The 9054-nt window shown below is 33.3% G+C and overlaps 1 protein-coding gene across 2 annotated transcripts in view; it reads right to left on the bottom strand.

The window, feature by feature from the left end:
• The window catches only part of Atox1 (Antioxidant 1 copper chaperone), a 630717-nt gene that overhangs the window by 320736 nt on the left and 300927 nt on the right, over window positions 1–9054 (bottom strand). The gene's annotated exons all lie outside the window — the stretch shown is intronic.

The following is a 9054-nucleotide window of genomic DNA, read 5'->3' as shown; positions in this document are numbered from 1 at the left end:
AATAAGCAAGATTTGCTGTCGTATTTTTCTTCTTTACTTCGTCACATAATTAGCCTCTAGAATTTTGATTTACATAAGAATGGCTATAAGATGATAAGAAAATATGCATTGCCAACTTACGAAAAAGGAAAACAATATTGAGCATGAACGTAATAAGCATAAAAAAAAATGCAACAATCAAGATCTATACATGGATGACCTATACTCAATTTTTTTTAATGAGGCGCATTTGCACCGACTCGCAGCTGTGCCCTTTCAGCTCGGAAAAGTGTCCTGCTATCTGATTGGTTAGAATTTTCTTGCCCAACCAATCAGCGATCAGGAAACATTTCCGAGCTAAAAGGGCACCCCTGCGAGTCGGTGCAAATCTGCCTCACTAAAGAGAATTGACTATTAGCTTAGAAACTTGGTAAACATGATATATATTGAGTAATCGCTCTAAGGTTTATCAAAATGAAAATATAAGACAAATATACAGCAAGCCATAAAGTATCTATACAAATGAAGTTGAAAAACTTCGCAATTCATAAATGTAAGGAAAATAGGATTCTCAAAAACCTTCATATGATCAGTAAATCCAGAATGGATCCCAGCTTAGAAACTTGATAAACTTGATATATATTGAATAACCGCTCTAAGGTTTATCAAAATGAAAATATAAGACAAATATACAGCCAGCCATAAGATAAATATACTGCAAGCCATAAAGTATCTATACAAATGAAGTTGAGATACTTCGCACTTCAAAAAATGTAAGGCAAATAAGATTCTCAAAAACCTTCATGTGATCAGCATATCCAGACTGGATCCCTTCTTGATGCAAATGACCTTTAGTATCCTTCAGTGGAACCACCTGCTTGGTCTGTATCAGTATCTGTTCATCTTTTAAGAGAATGTCCCACGATACCGCGAAATAATTCCAATTAAAACGACTACCCTTTATTCACACGAACGTACATACACAAACATCTCGTTGAAGTTGATCCCAAACTGATTCTCATTAACCCAAATCGATGACATTCTTGGCAAACCTTGTTAATGGGAATAGAAAACTTGTCTTTTTCAAGGGTAAGTTCAAGAAAAGATCAAGAGGCAATGATTAATCTTCATGAAATGTTCACTGATCTTGAGCATGTTCAACGGATATAAATAGATCACAGAAACTAGTTAAAGACACTTTCCTATTCTTAGAAAGTCAAACTGGTTGGCATTAAGGTAAGTCAGTATTCAAATCAGTGCTAATAGCTATTTCATATAAGAACAATGACGAACTTGTCTTTTTCAAGGGTAAGTTCAAGAAAAGATCAAGAGGCAATGATTAATCTTCATGAGATGTTCACTGATCTTGAGCATGTTCAACGGATTTAAATAGATCACAGAACTAGATAAAGAATCTTTCCTATTCGTAGAAAGTCAAACTGGTCGGCATTACAGTAAGTCAGTATTCAAATCGGTTCTAATACCTATTTCATATAGGAACAATGATGCCCTACACTCTATTCTTGGGTAGTGCCATAGCCTCTGTACCATAGTCTTACACTGCTTTGGGTTAGAGTTCTCTTGCTTGAGGGTACATTCGTGCACACTTTTCTATCTAGTTTATCTTCCGCTTATTTTGTTAAAGTTTTTATAGTTTAAATAGGAAATATTTATTTTAATATTATGACTATTCTTAAAATATTATATTTTTCCTTATTTCCTTTCCTCACTGGGCTATTTTCCCTGTTGGGGCCACTGGGCTTATAGCATCCTGCTTTTCCAACTAGGGTTGTAGCTTAGCATTTAATAATAATAATAATAATAATAATAATAATAATAATAATAATATGACAGACTAAAATAAATGTCAGGGCTGATAGAAATAAATTTCACACAGGATTGATTGATTGATTGATTGAAAGTTTTCTGGCGTCCTGGCATCTAAGGTCATTGACGCCGATAGCATTTATTATATATGAAAAATAAAAGAGATTTCAATTAAAACCATAAAAATTAAGATGTCATTATAAAAGTTGAATAGTTTTCAGAAGATCTGCTTCTGAAATGAATCTAAAAATGCCGCTCGCACAGTAGGACACATCATGTCCAAGAATCTTTGGCAAGGATGAACCTGCCATCCTCACCTCGAGCCTCAAACAGATATCTATCTCTTAAGTTATTATAATTAGGGCATTCGGTCAACAAATACCTCACTGTTAGAGGTACTAAACAGTCGTCACAATACGGTTGGTGTTGGCCCTTCAGCAGAAACTCGTGTGTCAACAAGAAAAGATATTTAGGCAAATGGGTCCATAGAGAAACAGGAAAAGTAGTTGAACAGAAGCTATTAATTATAAGATATCCTGGTTTGAATGGAATTATATGCAAAGGCTAGCTTAAAAGTCTCGCTGATCTTGCGATGAACCCAATTAAAAATTCCTAATGATTTATTCCCTAAAATTTCCAGTAAAGGCACGAGATTAAATATTAATTCTTAACAGCGGAATAATTCTAACGTTGGAATAGACGGAAAATCATATGTGATAATTGCACCTGCTCTGATCAGAATTCGAACCTATGACTTTGAAGAGATGATTAAAAAAAAAAAAAAAAAAAAAAAACACACACACACACACACACACACCTGAATAAATCTGCTGTCTAGTTTTGTATCGAATCAGACGCATAGGTTTTGATAATAGACCGGTCAGATGCAATTATAAAATAATTTCCCTTTGAATGTGTTATTCCACAGGTGAAGTGCAACATTTAAATATTCATGCGTGTGTCTTTGTGTATATATCATATTATAAGAACATAAATATACATACATACACACATTATATATATACATATATATATATATATATATATATATATATATGTATGTATATATATATATATATATATATATATATATATATATATATATATATATATATATATATATATATATATACGCAGTATATAAAGTATATGACCTTCGATCAACGGGATTATCCGGTGATGAAGTGTGGGACAGAGGTAGATGGAGAACGCTGGCCAGAAACATCGACCCCACATAAAACTGGGAAAAGATGCAAACAAAGAAGATATATATATATATATATATATATATATATATATATATATATATATATATATATATATATGTATATATATATATATATATATGTATATATATATATATATATATATATATATATGTGTGTGTGTGTGTGTGTGTGTGTGTGTACTCACCATATGCATTTTTTCCCTTACAGACAGTGATGACAAACGAATATAAATGATAAAGAATTTTTAGGAGTTAATACGCAAACAGCGTCTATTCGGTAGTCTCCCATCCAAGCACTCCAGACACTGCTTATTTTCTCTAGTTGAATAAAAGTGATATATTAAACAGGTCACTGACCCCTATTCACTGAGAACTGTTACCTGGGATATCGTAAAGGGTTTGACCTAATCCCCTTTCTGAATTGGGATACCTTATACTAACGCTAGAGAGTTCCTGGGTCCATTGACTGGCCAGACGGTACTACATTTTACCTTCTCTCTGGTTACGATTCATATTCCCTTTCCCTACACATACACCGAATAGTCTAGCCTATTTTTTACATACTCTCCTCTGTCCTCATACACCTGACAACACTGAGATTACCAAACAATTCTTCTCTCAAGGGGTTAACTGCTGCACTGCAGTTGTTCAGTGGCTACTTTCCTTTTGGTAAGGGTAGATGAACTCTTCAGCCATGGTATGCAACTCTTCTAGAAGTACACTCCAAAATCAAACCACTGTTCTCTAGTCTTGCATAGCGTCATAGCCTTTGTACCATGGCCTTCCACTGTCTTGAGATAGAGCTCTCTTGTTTGAGGGTACACTTGGGCACAATATTCTATCGTATTTCTCTTCCTCTTATTTTCTTAAAGTTTATCATATTTTGTATATGAAATTTTTATTTTAATGTTGTTACTGATCTTAAATTATTTCCTTGTTTCCTTTCCTCACTGGGCTATTTTCCCTGTTGGAGCCTTTGGGATCATAGCCTCCTGCTTTTCCAACTAGGGCTGTAGCTTAGCAAATAATAATAATAAATATGATAATAAACGTGACATAAGGGTTGGCATACCGCCATGATCAGCTAAGCTGTACTAGTCAGGGCCAGCCATACCAAATTAGTTTGCTGTGAGCGAACAGACGAAAATCTCCCACCATCACCAATCGGCACAGCCCAGCATGGTGATGAAAACTGACCAAACTTTGAGGCCTTTGTCTTGCAGTGGACTAGAAACGGCTGCATTTGTTTGTTGTTGTTGTTGTTGTTGTTTGACCTAAACACTGTTTCCCTTGGAAGTGCCTTTGGTTTGGGATTGAGATAAAAGGTACTTTGAGGCAGTAAAGCATAAATGGGTTATTGACCCGTTGGTAGGGGATATACCTCTAAACTTGTAGAGGAGCCTCATCTAAGTGAATTACAATTTTACTGATGTGTTCGATAGTAAGTAGCACAATGAGAAACTCGATCTTCCTCATTCCTGTTTTCCTGAAGCTAAAACTAGTTTAGTTTTTCGGATCCTTGAAATCAAAGCACCTTAACTGGACTTTGATGCTTATAGAGGTATACTGTAGACCGCTGACATTTTAGCTCGTAAGTTCTCTTTTATTTTTTCTAGTTAGTAAGAGGAGGTTTTTATTGCTCTTGTTGGAGAATTGGTAATGTTACTCCAGTGGGTAAATGTCTTTGTAGTAGCTCTAGTCCTGCTGATTACCTTCCAATTACCAAAACACCCATAAGTATGTTGAAGGTAATCATCTGTTCCCTGATAAGGAGTTTGGCTTTGGTAAATGCCTTGGAGCATTTCATGCACTTCTTAAAATTTTCAATGCTGTACAAATATCTTGTTTGTGGCTAAAGATTTTGTTGCGGATGGATTTTAGCCCTGAGGATGGATATGGTAGTCCTCTATAAATTGAGAAAGAAAAAAGGGGGAAACTGAAATAAACAGAGGGGAGAATGTGAATAGAAATTTCAATTGATGTAAAAAGTAATTTCAAGGGGAACTGAAATATGGTGGGATGGTTGATAACAAAATAAATCTCAGAGTAAACTAGGGGGGCGCTCAGTAGGGACCATGCCTTCACCACGGCGAGCAATCGTATCTTGCAATAAACTCCACTGTGTACTTGTATTTCAATGTTTTTTTTTTTTGTTTTTTTTTTCAAAATCTAACAGATTTGTCCTAGGGTCATACTCTACATGTACACCAAGTTTCGTTGAAATTACTTCATTACTTTTTACAAAATGCTGTTCCCAAAAAAAAATATAAACTAACAAAATATTTTCCATTTACTTAACATTACGATTATTTTCAAAGAACTGCTGCGTACTTCCATTTGGATATACGTTATCCAAAATGTTAGATTCATACTTGGATCACATGAAAAATGACTAGTAAGTTTGGTAAAAATCGGTACAGTAGTTTGTGTGTAAAGTTGCTAATAAACAAAGAGACAAATAAATAAACTACCAAACAGACGATAGGGGTAAATATATACCTTTCGCAGGCAAAGGCATATTATAGATATGATGTTGAACGTGAATATAAGCCACAGTCAATGGAGTGGGCCTTTAGAAGATTTGATAATTGCAGAAGGCAAAGGAGAGACAGGGCTGAGTGTTGCAAGACTTAAAGAAGGGTACTGTAAAGGTAAGAATGTTTGTGGAAATAACTATTGAAGTTGACGAAAGGAAAGATACCAGGAGATGATTGAATTACCTGAGTGATGTTGCAGTATGGTGGTAAGAGTATGACTAAGTAGCTGACCAGAGTCTGTAAGGTATGTTTGGCTAAGAAAAAGGTTCTAAAGATATGAATGAGAGGAATAAATGTTGAACTGTATAAAAGAAAATGTAACAAGGATGGTTCATATTTTGAAAAGAAAAGAAACACAAAATTCCAGGGTTTGATGAGCCTTCTGTGTGGATGCACGAAGCGACTGCTCTTGTGGAAGTTTTACAATGCACAGGAGGCCATCTACGATTTGGCAGTTAAAGGACGAATGAACAAGTGACCTGCGATGTTTTCAGGAATCACCCAAAGTTAGAAGAAATGGCCTATTTTCTATTTGCATGTATGTATGTATGTATGTATGCATGCATGCATATATATATATATATATATATATATATATATATATATATATATATATATATGTATATATATATATGTATAACTATATATATGTATAACTATATATATACATACATATATGTATATATATATATATATATATATATATATATATATATATATATATATATATATATATATATATATATATATATGCACACACGCAAACAAATATATATATATATATATATATATATATATATATATATATATATATATATATATATGTATGTATGTATACATATACATAAATATATATATATATATATATATATATATATATATATATATATATATATATGTATGTATGTATGTATACATATACATATATATATATATATATATATATATATATATATATATATATATATATATATATATATATATGTGTGTGTGTGTGTGTGTGTGTATGTGTGTGTTTGTGTATGTACGCATGTGTAAAGAAAGAGGTATATATAATATAATGTATATCTGCGAGTTGCAGACAAATTTGTGTAGGTACGTGTATGTGCGTGAAAGTTTTAACAACATAATCTTGACTATGATCATCAACCTAGTTTTCACAAGCGTTTTTAAGATAATAGTGAGAAGTTACAACTGGAACACACCAATAAACATGAATCTTCTATTCAGCTAGAGTGTATAAAGATATCTTTTTGCGTTGAACACAAAGCGAGTACAGAAATTTATGGAGGTATGAAATTTTTTCATATACAGTTTTAGGTAAAATGCTTTATATAGGATATGAACATAGGCCAAAACGAGAATAATAAACTGTGAGTATTATATGTTGATAATTATTCTCACTAACTAATAAAGAAAGCAATAATTCTTTTCTTCACGCAAATGTTAACGTCAGAGAACAGAATGCATCTTTTTAGGCGAAAAAAAAAAAAAGTGAGTGAGTTGGTATCCATGTCTTGCGCGAAGCCTCTATTTACGGGATAAATTTCAAGAAAATCTTATCAAAGACAATATAAGGCTAACTTTAAACCCCATCGAAAGTGAAAATTTAAAGATGAATTTGGTAGTATGAAAATCTCTAAGTATTTCAATCCTTCTCGTATTAATAGCTTCGAGGTTTTCGATCTTTAAAAAAAATGAGTCATACAAAATGTACACGCTACTGGAACAACCAAAAAGTCACGTAAATTAAAATATCAAAAATATTAAAATTCAATCATATAACTGACTAACTGAACTGTAACGTCTACATCTACGCTTTATTCAACGAAGCAGATTTATAGGACCAAATAATCAAAGGTTATATAGTAAGCTGCAAGACTTGAGAGAAGTATGGAAAATCATGATAATAAATTAAAAAAAAAAAATCCCATAAGTTTAACACCAATTGATTAAAAAGATAAAAATCATAACAAGAAAAGGGAAAAGGGAAAGGCTTTGATAATCTCTGTTCTTAAGTCAGGGTCTCTATTTCAATTTAATCTAAATAAATAGAAACGTAAGTAATGTTAGAGAATTGGATGACTCCCTAGACTTACATATCTAATGAAAATTAAAATTTAATCTGGATAAATGAAATTAGATATATTTCCAACGGCCACTCCCCCCACTGATCTACTATACATGGATGACCCCTTAGACTTGCATATGTGATGAAAATTAAAATTTAATCTGGATAAATAAAATTAAATATATTTCCAACGGCCACTCCCCCCCCCCCTGATCTACTATACATGGATGACCCCTTAGACTTGCATATGTGATGAAAATTTAAATTTAATCTGGATAAATAAAATTAAAATATATTTCCAACGGCCACTCTTTCCACTGATCTACTATACATGGATGACCCCTTAGACTTACGTATGTGATGAAAATTAAAATTTAATCACAAAATTAATTATATTTCCAAAGGCTACTCCCCCCCCCCCCCACTAATCTACTATACAGTCATTAGATCTACACTAACTGTTCAAACTTCCACTCTACCCACATTACCTAATCTTGCTGTCTAATCTCTAACTTTTACTTCCTAGTGTAACTGAAGGTATTTTTCTCGTTTTACATAAAGGCACTTAATGGCATCTCCAGCCTCCAATCTAATAAATTTAATATGCTCAGAAGCAAAATAATAACGAATAGCTTACAAACTGTAAAAATATTACTTAAAAAAATTTCGTAGGAACTGGATGAGATTCCAAAGAGAAAGTAATAAATATGTATATATATATATATATATATATATATATATATATATATATATATATATATATATATATATATATATATATATATATACATATAAATATGTATATATGAAAAGGCCAAGAAAATATATAAGGACTATTATGCTAGTCAATTCATTTAAAGCGATATACCTAACACGATGATTTCGTGAATCCGCTGTGGAAATTTTGAGTGGTCGTATTCGAAATCCCTCCCGAGACCCAAAGAAATTTTCGAATTTTGCCTAGTGCACGAAGTGATTGCATGTGTCCTAATTCCCCCCCCCCCCCCCCCCCCGCGAGTGCCTTTCGTAAGCATTACATTCGAAAGATTGCCCGCTACGTCATTCCGAAAGGAGTTTGCGAGGACCCCACCCAGGTTGCCCTAGTTTTGCTGGCGGGGGGTTCTCTTCCTGAGCCCCCCCAACGCACTGGCGGCCTTTCGAGAGCGAGTGAGATTTTATTTGCTACGAACGCAGCAGGCACTCACAAGGATGTATATAGTCTTGCTACATTCAAGTTGATGCCACTTGGCAGATGCTTTTACATATGTTTTCTTGAGGAGGCGAGGGCCGTGTATTATCAGGAATGATTGAGTGGTGGCATTATGTGGACTGGTAGTCATAACGGCAAAGGTCAACTTTATTGAAAATAATTCATTTTTGTTCAGAGTATGTATATATATATATATACATAT

The sequence above is a fragment of the Palaemon carinicauda genome, chromosome 33 (genome assembly GCF_036898095.1).
Source record: "Palaemon carinicauda isolate YSFRI2023 chromosome 33, ASM3689809v2, whole genome shotgun sequence".
Classification (NCBI taxonomy): Eukaryota; Metazoa; Arthropoda; class Malacostraca; order Decapoda; family Palaemonidae; genus Palaemon; species Palaemon carinicauda.
This window is presented reverse-complemented; position numbering and strand designations above follow the sequence as displayed.